At 43.1% G+C, this 23,270-nt stretch overlaps 1 long non-coding RNA gene across 7 annotated transcripts in view; it reads right to left on the reverse strand.

Moving 5' to 3' along the window:
- The window catches only part of LOC117197834 (uncharacterized), a 135,077-nt gene that overhangs the window by 92,229 nt on the left and 19,578 nt on the right, over positions 1 to 23,270 (reverse strand). For all 7 annotated transcript variants that reach the window (XR_007479264.1, XR_004478735.2, XR_007479260.1 and 4 more), the window contains one exon: positions 21,774 to 21,858. This is a non-coding gene — a long non-coding RNA (uncharacterized LOC117197834). The remainder of the gene's footprint in view (positions 1 to 21,773; positions 21,859 to 23,270) is intronic.

A 23,270-nucleotide genomic window follows, 5' to 3' on the forward strand; every position in this document is an offset into this window, starting at 1 on the left:
AGAAACATCCAAGAATTAGGTTTCCTACTGCTTTAAAAGATGTAAATCAATGTTTCCATAACTATGGAAAATTATAATAAAGGTACTAGAAAATACACTCTCACCTTTGTGAGATGTACGAGGAAATGCACTTTACACTCAAAATCTCAGAGATCTCCGTGCAAGGTGGGGATGGCATGAGTGAACAGAGCTAAAGAAGGAAAAGCACGGGGGCTATAGGGTCAGCCACACGGGGCCCTGCTCTTGGAGACGTGATGCGCCCACAAGGCAGTGTCGGCACAGGCATCGCTGCTGCCGCTAACCACCAAGCGCACATCAGAGTCTGCTGACAAATGAATAAATGAGTTTTTCAGGGAAGTCCTAGTCAGCATTTTTAAGTGCTTACAGAGAACTGAGGAAGAACAAATGGCTTCAAATACAAGAGAAAAGATTTCATTCAAAAAAAGTGATTTGAGAAAAATGCTGGAGCGTGGCCTTCAGGGTTTAGGGTACGTTTGAGAAGAAAAGGCACATCCATATGTGATGGTTTGAAAAAGCTGTCTGCTTGAGGAGAAAATAGGCTGAAGGAGCCCATCTCCTCAGGTTCCTCTGGTATCAAGGTGGGCTTAATCCTTGTTAACTGGCGTTTTATTACTGCAGCTTTCGGTGGTAACAAACACCTTCCCGAGCTGTGAACAGCACTGACGTGGAAAATATCTTAACCTGCGAAGCGCCAGCCCCGGTTCCCCGAGAGCAGGGACAGTGCATCAGCAGGTGCCCAAGGGTTGGCCTGTGGATACAAACTCAGAGGCTTAGGACGTGGACTTTTCAGAGACCTTGAAACCTGGAAATTGTTTACAAAACGCAGTGCCTTCGTATCCCATTTTCAGAGGCGAGGATCAGTCTCAAAGATAACTCTGTAGCCACTGCCTTGGGGAATTCTGGCACAAACCCTGTGTTCTAACTATCTGATGGCTCCTAGGACATCACAGCCTCTTAAACCTCTACATCTTTGCTGAGGTTGGGAGGGTCTCCCAGGGCCCCCGGTGCGACTTTCCCAGGACGTGTGCTCCAGCCTGCCGAGCAAACGAGGGACAGTCCCATTCAGGACAAACCCTGGAATCCCCTCTGTCAGCCTCCCTAGTCTACCACTTTGGGGAATTTCCAAAAAAACACAGGCATGGTGTGGGGTTAAATGGCCACTACTTTCAGAGTCACACCGAGGCCAGCCTTGTGTTTTCTGTCTGCTTCTCTCTCTCGATTATTTTGGCACAACTGACTGAACAAATAAAGGGTTTGGGGTGTGTGTGTGAAATGATGCAATAAAGTTCTAACATGAAGCTAAAGGATAACACTGTGATGCATTCAGGTTGACGAGTGTAAGTCAGAAAATGGTGACGCTGCCAATGTTTGCTATTTTATTAGAATGTAGAAACCCATTAAACTGATTGCACTGTAAGCATGACTTGCTGCGTCTATGTACTTTACTCTGACAGAGAGGGTGTAAATATAAAGTCTGATCTTAAATGGAGGCTTGCAATGACATTTATTTTCCTAACCTGCACAGCCAAGTTAAAGTTTATGTAGTCCTCCCTTAAAGCCCAGAGAAATATAGGTTTGAGTCAAAATGGCCTTTATGACTCTCATATGAGGAGCTCTGGCTGAGTTCATAAAGTCGAGGCATGTCCTGGGGGCACTGTTCTTAAATATGGAAAACTATTTCCTAACCCAGAGCCAGGCTTCAGCCACAATGAGATTACACCAGCATCAGAAAAAGAATGGGGCTCAGATCTTCAGACCAGAACATCCACCCACAAGAACATCATGGAAGAACGGCAGTTTTCTCAGTGCCTGATGTCTGCTTCTATGAAAGTAATAGAGAAGCAGAGAGGGGGCAATAAGGTAAATCGAGTTTAAGAATATCAGGAAGAATAGCAGAACACTGGGGTCTTGGTAAATGAAGTGAGATTCAGGCATGAAACTAAGGCCCTGAGCAACTTAGTTTCAGAGGAGAGCCAGGAATGTTTCTCAGGAGTTGTAAGCACCGGGCCCTGGCTGGGAGTCAACTGAAGAAGAGGCTCACTGGACGCGAAGGACCTCGGCATCAGACAGCGTGTGCACGGCAGGGGCCTCTGGGCTGCAACGGAAAGAGCCACACACAGGTCCGCAGAGCACTTAGTGAAAAGCACCGGGGGCTGCCTGAAGGCTTCGCTTCAGATGGAAACTGCAGGAGGAATTCTGAACTGAAGTTAGGAGGACACAGATAATGCTCTGGATACCAAATCATGTGGGCCCAGAGAGAAGCAAGGTCCGCCTTCTCACAGGTGAGACCATACTCCCCAGTATAGTGAATGTTCTCTTTTACAGGTTTTAAGAATCAACTTAAAAAAACAACTTAAATCAGCTTCAAGGGTATCTCGTGACGTTTGAGATATAGGTAAATACATGGGTTATTGGCTTCAATTTCAATATTGTTTTAGAATGTTTCTATTCAGAAGATTTCTTTTTTTTTTTGGCGGTACGCGGGCCTCTCACTGTTGTGGCCTCTCCCGTTGCGGAGCACAGGCTCCGGACGCGCAGGCTCAGCGGCCATGGCTCACGGGCCCAGCCGCTCTGCGGCACGTGGGATCCTCCCGGACCGGGGCACGAACCCGCGTCCCCTGCATCGGCAGGCGGACTCCCAACCACTGCGCCCCCAGGGAAGCCCCAGAAGATTTCTTGATTGACAAACTTTGGAATAAAGTTTATGTGGGGTGTATTTAGGGATTCAGCAGGAATGGGATATTTTGAGACTAGATTGTCAGATGGCCACTCACTCGTGCTCCTTGACGAGAGATGGGGAAATACCTACAACAGCATGGGTGGGGATCCCTGCACCCTCTCAAAACCTGACCCCATCATGCTTGTACACATGCTCCTAGTCTGCTTCTCATGGTCCCACAGAACAAGGGACAGCCCCCTTCCCTATGATGTCTTGGCAGGGTCTCTGAGTTCTCCTGCTTCAGTCAAAATATCCTTAGTGCCTTCCGTATTTCCTCAAAGGATCTTTTAATTGTCTTGGCTGCTTTTATCCTGAATGTGCTAGCTTATGAAGAAATATTAGGCTCAGAATTTAAGGTCTATTTATTCCTCAATACATAATCATGAAAAGCGTCAAAGAGCTAATCTGAAATCTGCAGAGAATAGTAGAACCACCGTGTGCAGATGTCTCTAGTACTAGTCTGTGCTGGGCGAGCAGTTAGAGAGCTGTGTTAGCAGAGCCACATGCTTTCTACTAACTTAAAACCTACTTCATAATTGCCCCAAATTGGAAGCAACCAAATGTCCTCCAATAGGTGAATGGATAAACAAGCTACGATACATTCATACCACGGAGTATTATTTAGCGATAAAAGAGCGAGCCATCAAGCCACAAAAAGACGTATTATTTAGCAATAAAAGAGAGCCATCAAGCCACCAAAAGACATGCAGAAATCTCAAGTGCTGGTTACTAAGTAAAAGAAGCCAATCTGGGTGGTTTCCGGAGGCAGGGGGTAGAGGTGGGCAAATGGTAGTCACTTCTAGTTATAAAATAAATAAGTCCTGGAGACATCACATACAGCACGGTGACTGTAGGAAACAATACCGTATTGTATATTTGAAAGTTGCTAAGAGATTATCTTAAAAGTTCTCATTACACACACACACAGAATTTGTAACTATGTGCAGTGATGAATGTTACCTTTATTGGGGTAATCATTTTACGATATATACCTACATCAAATCATTATGTTGTACATGTATAACTAATTCAATGTTATGCATCAATGAACTCTCAAAAAAATTAACCAGAGGCGCAGCCAAGCCAATCTGAAAAGACTCCACACGATATGATTCCAACTATACGACATTCTGGAAAAGGCAAAACTACAGAAACAGTGAAAAGACCAATGGCTGCCGGTGTTTGGGAGCTGGGGATAGAGGACGGAACAGGTGAAGCACAGGGAATTTTTAAGGCAGTGCAACTATTGTGTATGATACTATAGTGGTGGATAAATGACATTATGCATCTGTCAAAACTACAGGGGGGGCTGAGTCAAGAAGGCAGAGTAGGAGGCCGTGGAGTTCACCTCTTCCCACAGGCGCATGAAGAGTACGTTGACAGATGGAAATTCTCACAGAGCACCTGCTGAGCACAAGCAGAGGGCCTGGGAAACCTAAAAGGACAAGGAAAGATCCATGTGTAACTGGGCAGGACGAAAGAGAGAAAAGGAAAAAAAAAGAAAAGAGGAAGTAGGACAGGACCTGTGCCCCTGTCGGGAAGCTGAAGGAGCGGAGAGCTTCCCGCACCCGGGGAAGCCCCTCACTGCGGAATAGGTCAGCTGAGACAGAAGGGGAGCTTTGGGGGCCCTGAGGAGAGCAGAGCACCCAGTTTGTGGCAGGCAGGACAGAGTGAGACCTACACAGATGGTCATGCCACAGCGCTGCATGACCCAGCCTGAGAGGTATGGACAGGGGCTGGGTGCTGCAACATGGGGTTTGGAGAGCAAACCTGGGGAGAGGACTGCTGTTGGCTGTGCAGAGACAGCCTGAGGGGAAAGGAGAGAGGAGCTCTGCAACCAGGAAAGCTCCCGGAGGAAGCCTGGTCTGCCGTACAAGCAAAGGGCCATTGTTGAGTGACGCGCGAAGGGCAGGGTCGCCATTGCGGCCTCTCTCCCCAGGGGCCGGCCCCTGCCTCTGCAGGCACTAGGAGGGGCTCCAACCGGAGCAGGTTCGTGGGCCTCATTCCGTCGCCGCCTCCTCTCCCTCCCACCTGAGTGGGCACATGAGCCCCAGTCGGTCGCCACCTCCACCCCTCTTGCCTGTGCAGGGAGCAGACACCTGAGGGTAGTCCACACGCAGAGGTGTGGCGGAAACCAAAGCTGAGCCCCAGGGGCTGTGTGACTAAGGAAGAAGAGCCGAAATCTCTCCTCGCAGCCACTAACCTTGGATTAAACCCCACCACGCCTGGCTTGGTAAACTCAGTGCCTGCGGAACATCTGAACGGACAACAAGTGCTCCTGCAACTGAGACCGGTCTTGCTTTCACAGCTATGGACTTTGTGGGCACGTACATGCCGGGGCTGGGCCAGGCCGGATTCTGAGCTGCATCATAACTCCCACAGTGGGTCCAGATCCATGATTACTGCAATTCTGGAACCTGACTTCAGTGGATCTATGCTGGTGGCCTGGTGTGAACAATGCTCGAGAGACACCAGGGCCAATTGCCGGCTCACCCACAGATAAGGTGGAGCAGAGAGCAGTGCCAACAACAGTGTAATCTGAGAGCTCACACAACAGGTGAAAGGCGCCACAACAGAGCACACCCACAGGTGAACAGCTCCAAAGGAGGAATACTCAGTGGCTTCTCTCGCAGTGGGAGTGCTCCAATTGCACATACCTCACACCGCAGATCAGAAACACAGCTAGGAAACAGATCTGGGGGCCTCTACTGCAACAACTAGGGAGCAGACTACACCTCTGACAGGGCAGTGACAACCACAGAGCAAACGGGAGGCCCTGCTCAATACCCAGTGTAGGCTCTGGTCACCACAACACCAATCAAAACCCCTGTCAAGGGGATAAAGGCCAGCATACACTGAAGAAAGTGGTGGCAGACATCCATACTAAAAACAGCCCTTGTACCAAAAAAAAAAAGAAAAAAAAGAAAAGGAAAAAAATTAAACCCATGCAGGCTACACAGCATCGTTCCCACTTAAAAATAGTCCTCCAAGACAGTCTGAGGGTCTGGCATCAGGAAGAAGAACGCCCAGAGCATTTAGCCTTGAAGGCCAGTGGGGGTTGAGTGCAGGAGCTCCTCAGGGCTGGGAGAGGCAGAGACTCCACTCTGGGAGGTGCACACAAGGTCTCACGTACACTGGGACCCGGGGAACCGGGGCTAGACCTACCTTCGGGCCTTGCAGGGCCTCCTGGGGAAGTAGTGGTGGGCTGCAGCTCACAGTGGGGGCAAGGACACTGGGAGCAGAGGCCCCAGGGAATAGTAATCGACATGAGCGCTCCTGGAGGACCCCGTTTCAGCACCAAGACCTGACCCCACCCAACAGCTTCAGGCTGCAGTGCTGGAACTCCTCTGGCCCAACAACCAGCAAGACAGGAACACAGCCCCACCCATCAGCAGATAGGCTGCCTAAAGTATTATGCTCACAGCCACCCCAAAGCACATACCCTGGGCTTCCCTGGTGGCGCAGTGGTTGAGAGTCCATCTGCCGATGCAGGGGACACGGGTTCGTGCCCCAGTCCAGGAGGATCCCACGTGCCACGGAGCGGCTGGGCCCGTGAGCCATGGCTGCTGAGCCTGTGCATCCGGAGCCTGTGCTCCGCAACAGGAGAGGCCACAATAGTGAGAGGCCCGTGTATCGCAAAAAAAAAAAAAAAAAGCACATACCCTGATAGGGAACTGCCCAACAGAGGGACAAGACCCAGCTCCACCCACCAGAGGGCAGGCACCAGTTCCTCCCACTAGAAGCCTGCAGAAGCCCCTGGACTAACCTCACCCACCAGGGGGCAGACACCAGAAGCAAGAGGAACTATGATCCTGCAGCCTGCAGAAAGGAGACCACAAACACAGTAAGTTAGACAAAATGAGATGATAAGGAAATATGTTGCAGATAAAGGAGAAAGATAAAAACTACAAGAACAACTAAATGAAGAGAAGATAGGCAAGCTACCTGAAAAAGAATTCAGAATGATGATAGTAAAGATGATCCAAAATCTTGAAAAAAGAATGGAAGCACAGACTGAGAAGATAAAAGAAATAACAAAGAGATAGAAGATTTAAAGAACAGAGATGAATAACACAATAACTGAAAAGAAAAATACACTAGAAGGAATCAACAGCAGAATAACTGAGGCAGAAGAACGAATAAGTGAGCTGGAAGACAGAATGGTGGAAATCACTGACACAAAACAAAGAAAAAAGAATGAAAAGAAATGAGGACATTCTTAGAGACCTCTGGGACAACATTAAATGGACCAACAATCGTATTATTGGGGTCCCAGAAGAAGAAGAGAAAGAGAAAGGGCATGAGAAAATATGTGAAGAGATTATAGTCGAAAATTCCCTAACATGGGAAAGAAATTGTCACCCAAGTTGAGGAAGCTCAGAGAGTCACATACAGGGTAAATTCAAGGAGGAACATGCCAAGACACATATTAATCAAACTGACAAAAATTAAAGACAAAGAAAACATATCAAAAGCAACAAGGGAAAAACAACAAATAACATACAAGGGAATCCCCAAAGGTTATCAGCTGATTTTTCAGCAGAAACTCTGCAGGCCAGAAGGGAATGGCATGATATATTTAAAGTGATGAAAGGGAAGAACCTGCAACAAAGAAAACTCTACCTAGCAAGGCTCTCATTCAGATTCGAGGAAGAAATCAAAAGCTTTCCAGACGAGTAAAAGCTAAGCAAATGCAGCATCACCAAAATAGCTTTACAACAAATGCTAAAGGATCTTCCCTAGGCAGGGGAATAAAAGAGGCCAAACTAGAAACAAGAAAATCACAAATGGGAAAGCTCAATGGTAAAGGCAAACATACAGTAAAAGGAGGAAATTATCCACACACAAATATGATATCAAAACCAGCTACCATGAGAAGAGGGGAATACAAATTCAGGAAATGGGAATTGCATTTGAAATTGAGACCAGCAACTTAAAACAACCTTGATATATATATATATAGACTGTTATATCAAAACCTCATGGGAAATGCAAACCAAAAAACTACAGTAGATACACACACGAAAAAGGAAAAGCAACCCAAACACAACACTAAAGATGGTCATCAAACCATCAGAGAAGACAGCAAAAGAGGAAGGGAAGAAAAAAGACCTACAAAAACAAATTCAAAAAATTTAAGAAAATGGTAATAGGAACATACATATCAATAATTACCTTAAATGTAAGTGGATTAAATGCTCTAGCCAAAAGACATAGACTGGCTGAATGGAAACAAAAACAAGACCCATATATATGCTGTGTACAAGAGAACCACTTCAGACCTAGGGACACATACAGACTGAAAGTAAGGGGATGGAAAAAGATATTCCATGCAAATGGAAATCAAAAGAAAGCTGGAGTAGCAATACATATCAGAAAAAATAGACTTTAAAATAAAGACTGTTACAAGAGACAAGGAAGGACACTACATAATGATCAAGGGATCAGTCCAAGACGAAGATATAACAATTGTAAATATATATGCACCCACCATAGGAGCACCTCAATATAAAAGGCAAACACTAACAGCCATAAAAGAGGAAATCAACAGCAACACAATAATAGTGGGGAATTTCAACACCCCACTTACACCAATGGATAGATCATCCAGATAGAAAATTAATAAGGAAACACAAGGTTTAAATGACACATTAGAACAGAAAGACTTAATTGATATTTATAGAACATTCCATCTGAAAGCAGCAGAATACACTTTATTCTCAAGTGCACAAGGAACATTTTCCAGGGTAGATCACATCTTGGGCCACAAATCAAGCCTCGGTAAATTTAAGAAAACTGACATCATATCAAGCATCTTTTCTGACCACAACGCTATGAGATTAGAAATCAATTACAGGGAAAAAATTGTAAAAAACACAAACACATGGAGGCTAAACAATATGTTCCTAAATAGGCAATGGATCACTGAAGAAACCAAAGAGGAGATCAAAAAATACCTAGAGACAAATGACAACAAAAACACAGTGATCCAAAACTTATGGGATGCATGCAGCAAAAGCACTTCTAAGAGGAGAAGGTTATAGCAATACAATCTAACCTCAGGAAACAAGAATCAACTCAAATGAACAACCCAACCTTACACCTAAAGCAACTAGAGAAAGAGGAACAAACAAAACCCAAAGTTAGTAGAAGGAAAGAAATCATGAAGATCAGAGCAGAAATAAATGAAATAGAAACGAAGAAAACAATAGCAAAGATCAATGAAACTACAAGCTGGTTCTTTTAGAAGATAAACAAAATTGATAAATCTTTAGCCAGACTCATCAAGAAAAAAAGGGAGAGGACTCAAATCAATAAGATTAGAAATGAAAAAGAAGTTACAAGTGACACCACAGAAATACAAAGGATCGTAAGAGACTACTACAAGCAACTATATGCCAATAAAAGGGAAAACCTAGAAGAATTGCACAAATTCTTAGAAAGGTACACCCTTCCAAGACTGAACCAGGAAGAAACAGAAAATATGAACAGACCAGTCACAAGTACTGAAAATGAAACTGTGATCAAGAAACTTCCAACAAACAAAAGTCCAGGACCAGATGGCTTCAAGGTGAATTCTATCAAACATTTAGAGACGAGTTAACACCTATCCTTCTAAAACTTTTACAAACAAATGCAGAGGAAGGCACACTCTCAAGTTCATTCTACGAGGCCACCATCACCCTGATACCAAAAACCAGACAAAGTTATCACACACAGAAAAAGTTACAGGTCAATATCACTGATGAACATAGATGAAAAATCCTTAACAAAAAACTAGTAAACCAAATCCAAAAGTACATTAAAAGGATCGTACACCATGATCAAGTGGGATTTATCTCAGGGATATAAGGTTTCTTCAATATACACAAATCAATCAGTGTGATACACCACATTAACAAACTGAAGAATAAAAACCACATGATCATCTCAACAGATGCAGAAAAATCTTTTGACAAAATTCAACACCCATTTATGATAAAAACTCCAGAAAGTTGGCAAAGGGGGAACCTACCTCAACATAATAAAGGCCATATATGACAAACCCACAGCAAACAGCATTCTGAATGGTGAAAAACTGAAAGCATTTCCAGTAAGATTAGAAACAAGACAAGGATGTCCATTCTCACCACTTTTATTCAACATAGTTTTGGAAGTCCTAGCCACGGCAATCAGAGAAGAAAAAGAAATAAAAGGAATCCAAATTGGAAAAGAAGAAGTAAAACTGTCACTGTTTGCAGATGACATGATACTATACATAGAGAATCCTAAAGATGCTACCAGAAAACTACAAGAGCTCAACAATGAATTTGGTAAAGTTGCAGGACACCAAACTAATACACAGAAATCCTTGCATTCCTATACACTAAAGATGAAAGATCAGAAAGAGAAATTAAGGGAACAATCCCATTTACCATCACATCAAAAAGAATAAAATCCCTAGGAATAAACCTGCCCAAGGAGGCAAAAGACCTGTACTCAGAAAACTATAAGATACTGATGAAAGAAATCACAGATGACACAGATGGAGAGATATACCATGTTCTTGGATTGAAAGACTCAATATTGTGAAAATGACTATACTACCCAAAGCAATCTACAGATTCAATACAATCCCAATCAAATTACCAATGGCATTATTTTTTTACAGAACTAGAACAAAAAAATCTTAAAATTTGTATGGAGACACAAAAGACCCCGAATAGCCAAAGCAGTCTTGAGGGGAAAAAAATGGAACTGGAGGAATCAGACTCCCTGACTTCAGACTATACTACAGATCTACAGTAATCAAGACAGTATGGTACTGCCACAAAAACAGAAATATAGATCAACAGAACAGGATAGAAAGTCTAGAGATAAATCCAAGCACCTATGGTCAATTAATCTATGACAAAGGGGGCAAGAATATAAAATGGAGAAAAAACAGTCTCTTCAATAAGGGGTGCTGAGAAAAATAGATAGCTACATGTAAAAGAATGAAATTAGAACACTCCCTAACAGCCTACAGAAAAATAAGCTCAAAATGGATTAAAGACTGAAATGTAAGGCTGGATACTATAAAACTCTTAGAGGAAAACATAGGCAGAATACTCTCTGACATAAATCGAAGCAAGATCTATTTTGATCCACCTCCTAGAATAATGAAAATAAAAACAAAAATAAACAAATGGGGCCTAATTAAACGTAAAAGCTTTTGCATGGCAAAGAACACCATAAACAAAATGAAAAGACAGCCCACAGAATGGGAGAAAGTATTTGCAAATGAAGTGACTGATGAGGGATTCATCTCCAAAATACACAAACAGCTCTTGTAGCTCAATATCAAAAAAATGAAAAACCCAATCAAAATATGGGCAGAAGATTTAAATAGACTTTTCTCCAAAGAAGACATACAGATGGCCAAAAAGCACATGAAAAGATGCTCAATATTGCTAATTATTAGAGAAATGCAAATCAAAGCTACAATGAGATATCACCTCACACCAGTCAGAATGGCTATCATCAAAAAATCTACAAACAATAAATGCTGGAGAGGGTGTAGAGAAAAGGGAACCCTCCTACACCTTTGGCAGGAATGTAAATTAGTACAGCCACTATGGAGAACAGTATGGAGGTTCCTTAAAGAACTAAAAATAGAATTACCATATGACCCAGCAATCCCACTACTGGGCATATACCCAGAGAAAACCATAATTCAAAAAGACACATGCACCCCAATGTTCACTGCAGCACTATTTACAATAGCCAGGTCATGGACGCAACCTAAATGTCCATCAACAGAGGAATGGATAAAGAAGATGTGGTACATATATACAATGGAATATTACTCAGCCATAATAAAGAATGAAATAATGTCATCTGTAGCAACATGGATGGACCTAGAGATTGTCATAGTGAAGTCAGACAGAGAAAAACAAATATATGATATCGCTCATATGTGGAATCTAAAAAAAATGGTACAAATGAACTTATTTACAAAACAGAAATAGAGTTACAGATGTAGACACAAACTTATGGTTCCTGGGGGTGGGGAATGGCAGGGAGAGGGATAAATCAGGAGATTGGGATTGACCTATACACACTACTATATAAAAAGTAGATAACTAATAAGGACCTACTGTATAGCACAGGGAACTCTTCTCAATACTCTGTAATGACCTATTTGGGAAAAGAATCTAAAAAAGAGTGGATATATGTATATGTATAACTAATTCACTTTGTTGTACAGCAGAAACTAACACAACAACTATACTCCAATTATACTCACCTATAATCCAATAAAAATTTGAAAAAAAAACTATAAAGCTACACAACACAAAGAGGAACCCTAATGTAAACTATAGATGTTAGTTAATAATATATCAATATTGGTTCATTGATTATAACAAATGTACCATACCAATGCTAGATGTTAATAGAAAAAAAGAAAAAGAAAAAAACCCCAACTCTTAAATAAAACCTAAAGTAGTTTTCATAATCCCTCTAAGCATGTCATTTCATCCCATTATCCTGTTTTTCTATTACCTTCTGGACCCAAAAGCAGGCTTTTTATTTAGTCCCTATTAAACTGCACTGTGTATTTATTAGTCTGATAGTGTTTGACCATGATTCTACCACCCAGCACATGCCCTATTCTCTTGTAGGTATGTACTACCCAGTAGTTTGGTGAGTATGTTCTTTGTTCATGTATACGTCATAAATTAAAATGAATGAACCAATTTCTTCAACAACTATTTGTTAAGTAACTGGTGTGTACCAGGCATTGCTCTGGTATCAGTGAGCAAGATATAAGTTCTGGTGGAACTTATATTCGTGAGCAGGAAGACAGACAATAACCAATAACATCACAAATGAGTTCTCAAATAGGTTAGGAAAATCTAAGCATCATGGGAAAAACAGAAAGGGGTGGAGGGGATCATTAATTATTCAAGTGCCCTGCATCTGAGCTTGGAAGGAACATGGCGGGTTTGAGGTAGTGTGGAAAGGCCAGTCTGTGATGGCCACGTGGAGAGCAGGAGACAGATGAGGCCACAGGGTGCTGCGAGGCCAGAGCACGCTGGGCTGCATGGGCTGAGGGGAGGGCTTGGAACTCTATGCCCTCCTTCCCCCCACAATAGAAAGCCATTCCACGGTTTTAAACAACAGGGATGATGAAACAAGCCTCTCAGAGAACGGACGGGAGGGAGGTGAGAGGCGCCGTGGGGAGGAGAGCAGCAGCAGTCCAGAGGGGCTGCGGGGCTTGGAGCAGGACAGCTGGGAGACGGGAAAGCAGGGGCCGCTGAGAGGAAGAGCTGACTCCCCGGCCTCCGTGAACAGTCAGGCGGGAAGGGGAAGCGCTCACCGAGACCGGAAGTCCTGGAGCCGGGGGAGCGGTCCGGGCAGCCTGATGGGGTGTGAGGCGCCTGTGACGTGCACAGGCAGGAGAAGCGGCAGGCAGGTGCATCTGTGGGGCTGGGGATCAGACCCGTGCGTTCATTCAACAAGACATAGCTTTCCCTGGCTAGGGCAGTATCATAGTCACTGTTCCTGCATCTTGCAGAAGTGTCGCAAAGGCATGTTACGGGAGACGAGAACAGGGCTTCACGCCACGCGGACGTGAGTGCAGTTTCCTTGAGCTCACTGAACTTCTCTGAGTCTCAGCTCTCCCTCTTTTGCAAGTTCTGGTCATCACTTCAGTGAAGGATTTTTGTCAGGCTTGAGAAAGATAACGTGTTAAAAAACTCTAAAAGATCTTTTCTATTTGAGATGAGAATCCTCAAGTCCCCCCTGTCTCTGTCCCTCTCTTTATCACCCCTCCTCTATTTTTTCTTCTAGAGTTTCCTATTTTACTTTCAAAAAAGGAATTTTGTTCTCACATGTCTTATCCCCAGGGTATCTACACAGTCTCCTCCTCAGTGACTGACATGCCTCTAATAATCTGCTCTAGGATTTTTTAACGTCGACCATAAGAAGGTTGTGGACTTAAGAACGCATCTTATTTTCTTTTGTCAAGGCTTTACCTACATCTGAGACTCCCGTCTCTTACCAGCCTTGCACAAATCCTAAATGCTCACGAACAGCATTTGTCATAACGTCAATCCGCCATCACTTGATTTCAATCCGGCTGCACCAGGCAGTGAAGGAGAAACTGAGAATGTGGGCAGATGGGTTCCTTTGGAGTTGGGATTTGACGACACAGCTTTGGTGGAAAGATAAGAAAGCAAGAAAAGTGCAATGCTGATGTACTATTGTAAAATGGTCAATCATTCTGTTCAGCCTTGCTGATAGAGTGAACTGGGAAACTAGGATGATATATACATCCCAGTGATACAAAGAGCAGTGTTACTCAGAATAAAAGAAAAGGCAAAGAGAAAGAACGGCAGGCTCGGTGACATCTAAGCTCATTATTTCAGAGGTGGGATAATCACAGTGTGACCAAGAGAAGAAACTGCTTAAGTGAAATAGAAGTGAAGATTGTCAGGGTTCAGGAGAAGAATATTTTGAGAAAAATTATAACACGAGATAAGAGTCTCTAACCAGATATAGAAACATACTATAACATATCATGTTTAAAGCAAAGAAATATGGCTGAAAAACAGAAAAACATAAGAGTGGTAAAGTATAGACAGCCCAGAAATTGACCTAGATCAGTGTGGGATTATTGAAATATTGCTGGATAATGAGTGGGAAACAGCAGAAACTTAATAAATTATATTGGGTAAAAATTAGACAGTATTTTGGAAAAAGTAAATATATAACCATATTCGGAAATCTCTGAATATATCAAAGAACTAAATATTAGGGAAATCACAGACGAGCTTGCATAAAGGCAGAATTTGTTATAACTTTAAACTGTTGATATCATTTGAAGAATTGAAGCAATATAAAAGTATGAGAGAAAAACAACAGATTCTATTACATAGAAATGTAAAATTTTTGTAAGCAAAGAAGGGTTAAAATAAAAATGCAACAGAAGACTGGGTAACACATACAAACAGAGTGCATACATATAATAAAGCAAGTGGTATAAATTGCTACAGCCCTAACGGAACATTAATCGACTATGGAAATATTCATATAATTTGGACCAGTACTCTAACCTCTAAAAATTTATCCTAAGGAAATAGTAAAAAGGAGAAAAAGTTAGGTCCCTGAAAATATTAATTGCAGGATTATCTGTAACTGTAAAATAATAAAAACAAACCAAATATCTAACAATAAGGGAATGGTTAAGGAAATTAGGACATAGTGGCTCAATGACATATTTAGCTATTAAAATGGTAATTTGGAAAACGATATAATAACACGAAAAATATTTGAGATAATATTTAAAGGGTATGGTAACATTTATATGGTTATGGAAGAACACTAAAATAGCACACTGGAGAGTTAATACAATTCTTTTAGTGTGTTAGGATTATGGGTGATTTTATTTTGTAAGTTTCATTTAAGAGTTTAAAATAGTATATGGAAAATTCAAACAGAAGACATGCACAAGGTAGGAAGGACTACAGGTGTTGCTGAAACCAGACTGGTAAGTCACCCAGACTAATAGCACAGGCGACAGGAGTTCTGGGTTGTGTCTGAAGCCCCCACAGGGTTTCCTTATCACCCCGATTCCCTCACCAATACTAGAATTAATTTGTGTTACTCACAGGAAGTGGTTTGCTTAGATGACTGACTTAATGTCCTCAGATGAGTCTCCTCCTTGAGGCACTGCCCCTCCTAGTAACTACGCACCACCATCATTTTCTAGGCAATAAAAATTTAGGACGGTCAAGCCTAAGCTTCTGAAATGCATAAAAACTGACGTTTTCAAAGTTTGGGCTTTTTCAAAACTTCCTGAATCTTCTGAAAGCAAAATGGACCCATAAGCACCAATTCTATTGGTCCTTCACTTCCTCTGTGCCCAGACAGAGGAAGATTTCTTCCTTTTACTCTACGTCCTCTGCCAGGTAATTTGTGGACCTTTTGGATTATGGATCTTCAAAACATGGAGAAAAGAGGAGAAATGAGACCTGAGACAAGGAGGAACAGAGGAGGGCCAGGAGAGGCTATCAGTCTACAAAGTAAGGCAAGGGGATGTGAGAGGAGGAGGGGCTTGGGGGGGACGGGTCTGCCACCAGAGGGCAGATCCAGGGTGCAAAGGAAGGGGGTGAAGGAAGGGGCTTTGGAGAAGGGCTGCTCTGGGTTCCGAGTCTCTCTCGATGTCCCTGCAAGATGCCAGCGATGCCTTTTTAATTAGTTTGTGGCTGAACCATACTTCTATACGTGAGCCATTGATTTCAGGGAAGGAGCCACACTGGGCCTGAGAACTTATAAGTGCCTCCCTCCCTTCCCTATGGATATGTCCTGGGACATCCTGGTGCCACTCCAGACAAGAGGCCGGGTGGTTCGTGCCTCTCCTCCTTCCTAAGGAGCAGGCCCTGTCGAATGGCTCACGGGAGCCAGAGCTGAACGTTTTCTCTGCTGGATGTTTCTGCCAAGGAAGGAAAGTAAAAGCAGAATCTTCCGCATCAGAGTTAAATGATGAAGGATACCAACTAGAACAGTATTTCTACGTATTTCCATTTTCCATGAGAGACTGTACCTCATGGAAATTCCTCTCTGGAGTAAAATAATTAAAGGTAGATACAAGTGTGTCCTTTTGCCACACTTTTAGTATTAGTTCTCTTAAGGGGTAATATTTAACATATTTATCCACTGCCTAGGACACAGGCACCAATCATTAAAATGAAACAGACATTAGCCTTGACTGGCTGGAGTGACAGGGCGTTGTGAAGGCTTGGAGCAGGGACCATTTACCAGCCACTTGGAAATACTGCAGTATTTTAACAAAAGTGTGGCCACGTTGGCATCTACTTATTATCAGCCTTGGTTCTTCCTCTTCTCTTCTTTCCCTTGGTAGCTGCAGCCTCTTTTTTGTCCCGCCTGACCACCGCCAGTGCTGGGTGTGATTCCCTTTCACTCTGATCATGAATTACTTCATGTGCCTGGTGGTGACCGGGATCCTACAGGTAGACTTACTCCTCAGGCGCGAATGGGGGCAAGTGGGTGGGTAGTGGTGCGACAGCCAGGGTGATGACCCCAATTGTCATGGAAGCGGAGGACGGTTTCCGTCTTGGGCAGGAAGTCAGAGAGTGCCCGCGGTGGCAGAATGGAGCCCGTGGGGACATTCCAGACGGGGAAACTTTTCCCAGTGGTATAACACTGGGTGGCCCCTAACATCTCCAACCTTCTCAAAGCTGCAGACGTTGCTCGCTTTTGTGAGACCACGCAGACCCCTCACTGAGCCCAGCTGCAGCACTGTTTCGTAGCAACGAATTCCCTCAACGTATCCCCTGGATGAATTCCCAAAGGAGGGGTGGGAGCGGGGACGGGCAAGAGCTTCCTGTGAGCTACACTGATTTCATTAATTTCATTCTCAGTACTTGTATCATCCACTAGAACAAGTAAATCAAGTTATAAGGATGGCTGTCTCGATTCAAGCTGTAAGGAAAAAAAGAAGCAAGTGTTCCACGTTACAAATAGAAACAAAGGGGAAAGAATGACGCTTTAGAAGAGGTTGATGATTTTAACACCTCCAGGTCTATACTCATTTACTCAGTACAGCAAACCCTACTTGGTAAAGTAAGACAAAAGAATGTCCTGTTAAAGAAGCACACAAAACATTTGCATTTGAATGAGTACAATCCCCAAACCTCAATGCTGAAAAGCAGCAGCTGGGGTGCAGTGGAAGGAACTTCTGGACCAGGAGCTGAGAGAACTGGGCTCCAGGCCGGCTCTGCCATTCAGCAGCTGCCTGACTGTGCCCAGCTCAGCCGGCCTGAGCTTGGGTTTCCTCTTCGGTAAATGAAATGCTCGACTAAAGGATCTCTACAATCCCGTCGAGTGGCAATCTCTCTTACTGTTGTCTGCAGTAGACACAAATGAATGGCAACTCCTGACCACCTCTGCCCTCCCCACCCAGCTCACAGCCAGGTGAGTCTGGTGGTCCAGGGAGTGGCAATGTACGATGGTTTATTTATCTATATTTCCCCCAGTACTTCTCTTAAATAATTGATAGTAGCTGGAAAATGCTTTCAAACTTAGAAGTCACTGGGCAGAGATGAGAGGTTGACCCTTAGACTGATTTTATTTAAAGACCACCACAATCTGCAAACCTTCTATACTTTCCTTGCTGTGTGTGGCAAACTTTTTTTGCAGAAGCTGAAGTGTCAAACAACATTTTGTACGTGGTCCTGCCCTGTCTAAGGTAAGGGTGACCTGCCTATAACTTCTCTCCATTACAGACACTCCAGGCTCCTTTAGGAATGGCTATTAGCACTCTTCCTTGGCAGATAATGTGCATTTCTTTATGGCATTTTGATAATTATTTCCTTAAGCCATTAGTTAAAGATATTATTGATATTTTGCTTTTCAAGTGCAGAAGTGCTGTGCCTATAAGTATTAATAGCTATGATTTGATGAGAACCTACCACGTGCAAGTTTCCAGGATGGAAACTTTATATACAATATTATTTAACTGTCAAAATACCCCTTTGAGTGGAGATATTCCTATCTCCAGTTAACAGATCAGGAAAAGCTAAAATCACGTAAGTATCTCGCCCAGTGTCAAACTGATGGTGGGGCAGAAATCTGACCCCAGGCCACTCCAGCTGCGGTTTCCCACTCATCCCCTCCCCCATCCCTTCTGGATGCCAGGCTCACAGCTTTCAATCCCATGGTTTTTATTCCCCAATTCTTATAAATTCTTTATATTAAGAAGTATCTGCTAGCATCATTTGCGTTCATCCCAATATATTCCCTATAATTTTAGCATAATCAACTTAGAGCCTTATTTATAGTGAAGAGGTCATGCTTCATACAAGAGGGCTTGAGTGGACCTGAGGCAAATCCTCAAGAGACCTAAGGATTCAGCACTGCTGCCTCCCAGTGGCTGTGAACCTTGAGTGACTACCGAGCTTTAGAGACCTGCGATTATAGTGATTTTGGGTAGAATGAAGATGTAGAGAAAGGAAAAGATAGGAAAGGTTCTAAGGAAATATATACTATGAGGCTTGATGACTGGGTATGGAAAGTGGTGGTAAGTGAGAGAGGTTGGAAAGTAGATGATGTTTATCACAATATTGAAATGAAATTACAAAGGGTTTGGTGGGGGACAGAGGGACTTGGAGGCCAGTGAGAAGACCAGTGGGTTGAATGTGGAGTTTCACTAATGTTTAGGAGGTGATCACAGCAAGAAAACAATCAGTAAATAGTCCGAGAAGGAACAGGAAGAGAGTAGAATAGAAATGGGGAAAGATGATGTGGAAGAGAATTTTAAGGACTAGCCAGCCAAGGGTGTAAAATGTCAGTTTATGATTGTATTAAGCTAATTGTTAGTTTAAGAAAATTGCTTTAAAATTACTGCAGCAGATTACTTGACTTCTAGAAATACACAGCGAAATAACTTGTGTAATTTCTCCATTATGTGTCATTCTTTAGTCCCTAAGAGCCCTGAAAACAGATATTACACTGGTAGAGGAAAATGACCCCAGAAATGGGTCACGGTAGAGCCTGCAAAAGATTTGTTTTGCCTACTTTATAGATTTTTATCAACATTATGAAAGTAAATCTTATTAATTTTATGAGTCAATAATATCTACCCCAAGGATTGATATTTATGAAATAAGTAAAACTAGAATGCTGACTTAAACCCCAGGGAACTTTGTTATAATGAGAAATCCTCAAGACCTGAATTTAATCAAGAACTTGAGGATTTTACATTGTGCTATTAGTCATACTCCTCAGGATTTAGCTCATCATATACTCTTCCTTCATTTAATAATTTTTTTCTAACTTTGCTGATTTAGAAGCATTCCAGAAACTGATCACGACGCAATAAGCATTACCAACAATGACCCTACTGTAGTGGAAATGACCTCATTATCACTTTTGTTGCCAAAAGCAATCCAGGGCAGATGTGGTCTTGGTTTGAGATGAAGAAAACAGTCTTAGGATGAAACAGAGACACTGGGAAGATGTCTTCCCCCAAATCCCGATCTGTTCCTCTTACAAAAATGATCATGAAACTTTGGTTCCATTACCAATGAATGCACCGCTGATTTAAGAGACAGTGCACGTCAAGCTGACGATTAGAATTCAATAAATGAGGAATGGACAGCATGACACGAGCTTGGCTGTGTATTTAAGAGCAATAGCTGGAGTCACAGCAGTGACTGCCCTGCACCTGTGGCTTCTGCTCCCAGTTACAGCACTGCCGTAAATTCAGACATCTCCCTAGCAGGCCTCTGTCACTACCGAGACATAACTTCAAGTAAATATGGCCTTTCCTTCTAACTTTCAGTTCCTTTTTCAGTCATTTACTTCATCATTACTCATGCTATTATTATTTTATTCCTTCAACAAATTATTTTTTGTTTACCTTTCTATGTGCCTTTCCATGTACTGTTCTAGTGGCAAACAAGACAGACAGCATCCCTGGCTCTATGGGGAGACAGAGCCGATGGGCCCCGCTGCTCAGGCCCTCCCCACTTCTGGTGGCTGAGCAGAGAGCTTGGGAAGGAGACCTGAGCCAGTTTAACAGAAGGATGGGCTAATTACTAGTTTTCATGACCTGGAGCATCCTCCTTTCCATCAAAGCCACTTCCCCAGCCAGGGAACTTACGTGATCTCAAGGATGTTCTCTGACCCCGTCCCTCATCCACAAAGTACTCACCACAAATGTATGGAACATTGCAGGGGACTGTCCTTCTTCATTGGTACCTTGGCCATGGGACATATCTATACCCGGCCTAAGCTCTGACAAGTAACAAGAGTCAAGGAGATTCTATCTGCTTCTACTACTTCTTTGAAGGTTTTTCTCAATAAACTCTATATCTGAACTGGATGGTGCTGCAACAAATAAATAGATAGAGATACAATTTCCGATAGTGATAAGTGCTGTGAAGGAAGCAGAACAGTGCAATTGGATCGAGAGGGACTGAGGCTGGGTCAGGACCAACCTAGGCAGGACAGTCAGGAAGGGCTTCTTGGAAGAGATGGTAACAGAGTCAAAGCGGGAGTGATAAAGGGCAGGCAGCCCAGCAGAGAAAGAACATTCAAACACAGGGAACAGCAAGAACAGTGGCTTGGATGAAAGGATGAGATTGAAATGTCTGTGGGACAGAAAGAAATCGAGCACCACAGTGAATGAGGGAAAGAGTATTAGGGGTGACTTCAGAGAAGTAATCAGGGGACTGGTAAGGAGATGAGGTTTTGTTCTAACTAGAATAAGAAGTTATGGGAAAAAAGAAAAAAAAAAGAAGCTATGGGAGAAGTTAAAGTGAAGGATTAATAAAAATTGATAAGCATATTTAATAGTTTAACTCTTGGATCTGGAGGAGAATGGCATGCAGGTGACATGGAGGGAAGCAGGGAACCAGTTAGGAGGCTACCACCGTGGTCCAGGGGAGTGGGGAAAGGTAGAGGGGCAAAGACTGCTTAGTCTAATTACGGGACCTGCAGTGAGTGTTGGGATGGGAGAGGTGGGAACAAGGCGAATCACAGATGATTCCAGAGTAGAGAGGGGCGGTAGCCCTCTTAAAAGCTGGTGCACACGATCACTCAAAATTCTGTAAAATTAACCACCAAGAAGAAAGTAGGAGGCCACAGGAAATAAAGATGAACAAAGACTGGAGGGTGCAGGGTGACAGGAAGCTGGAGACAGGCAGTGGTTCTGAAACATTCCCGGGAAGTGCTAACTCCTGCAGTTCCTTACAGGCAGCTGTCATCTGAGGGCTTCTTTTAGGGGGTCCCGCAAGCTAGCACTCACTGCAAAAATGTGGCAGATTCTTCTTCAAACCTGCATTTTAAAAGGGGGATGAGAAGATAGACTAAGCTTGTGAGAAGCTTTTTTCTTTTCTCACGGCCCTTTATAAAAAAAAAGTTCAGGACCAGAGTCTCAAGCTGACTGCGGGGTTGGCCACCAGACTTTACCTCAGAAATTGAGAATTAGTCACAAGATTCCACGTAAGCCACAAAAGAGAAGTGGGAAGCAGACAGCACTCACCGAACTGCGATGTGCCAGGCCCCGTACACATTATCCGTTAATCCTCAAAAAGAACCCGTGAGAAAGACGTGCTTTCCTTCAGGATCTGCAAGAACAAACTGAAGCTCAGGGAGGTTTATGAACAGCTCAAGGTGTCCCCGACGGTGGCAGGGATGAGCAGCAGGGATGAGCCCCGGGCTCCGCCTCCTGGGCCAGGTGTGGGGCTGCTACAGGTGAGGGCACCTCCCCTCACACCATCACCGTGCCCGCCCTGAACTCTGGCCTCTGCTTTCACTATCACGAGGTTCACCCCTGGGACTGGGGTCTGCCCTCAGGGGAAGAGTCATAAAAATGGGAAATTTACCAAGTGACCTCTCTCCTTCCACGTCCACCCCCTGCAGAATCTGCCTGCTTTTCCTCTCTCTCCTACGTCTTCATGTAGTGTTTAAAATATATTATGTCGCGATTACAGTTATCTTCAGGAGAGTTCCTCGACACTCTATTACTGAGAAATAATGTTTTAAACAAAAAAATTCTGAATCAAATAAATGGTTTCTAGAAATGTATTCATTTTCTTTTCACCCTTTACTCTGATAGAATGAATGCTTTTTGGTGCTCACTAATCATCTCATTTCAGTCTCTTTTTGTAGAAGATCTAGTTGGTTCCTACGCTAAACCCGGTGCCCATAGAGTAATAACCACACAATTCCACTGGCGTTTTCCACTTTGCATTTTGGTATCTTATTTATGTTTCTGTACTGCCCTCTAGTGGCTGACTGTCTGAAATACAAATCAAAGTACAGCAGGCCCTTTGTATCCATGGGGTCTGCGCCCGGGGATTCGACCAACTACGATCCAAAATGTTCAAAAAAACAAATTCCAGAAAGTTCCAAAGAGCAAAGCTTGAGTTTTCTGCAAGCTGGCAACTATTTACAAAGCATGTATATTATACTTATAAACAACTATTTACATAACGATAGCATTTACATGGTGTTAGGTACTATAGGTAATCCAGAGATGATTTAAAGTATAGGGGAGTTTGTGTGTAGGTTATATGCAATACTCTGCCATTTTATATAAGGAACGTGAGCATCCCTAGATTTTGGATTTTGGTATCCACAGGGGTCCTGGACCCAATCCCCTCAGATACCGAGGGATGACTGTATTAATTTTCGAAATGCAGGCACTTTTTCTAGAGGTAAGACAAATCTCAGACAGTTCAATTGGCTAGTAACAACTTGTAGTAGACATAAATCTTCCTAACAACAATCTTATTGATTGTGAACTATTTCAATTTTGACTTTGACAACAATAGAAAAATTTTTAATGCTTAGAAGAACTTTAAAAGTTCTGGAGATATTTAAAGAATCTGTTGGCATAGTTGGAATGTAGACAATAATTAAGTATATTGGAAAAGACTCCTGAAAGCTCCTGGAGAAGAAAGTGCTGGGCCTAGAACCTGATTTGAGAGGAGGCCGGGGGAGTATATGCTTTCTTGGAGTAACATCGCCATCTTGC

Source organism: Orcinus orca, chromosome 9, assembly GCF_937001465.1.
Source record: "Orcinus orca chromosome 9, mOrcOrc1.1, whole genome shotgun sequence".
Lineage (NCBI taxonomy): Eukaryota > Metazoa > Chordata > Mammalia > Artiodactyla > Delphinidae > Orcinus > Orcinus orca.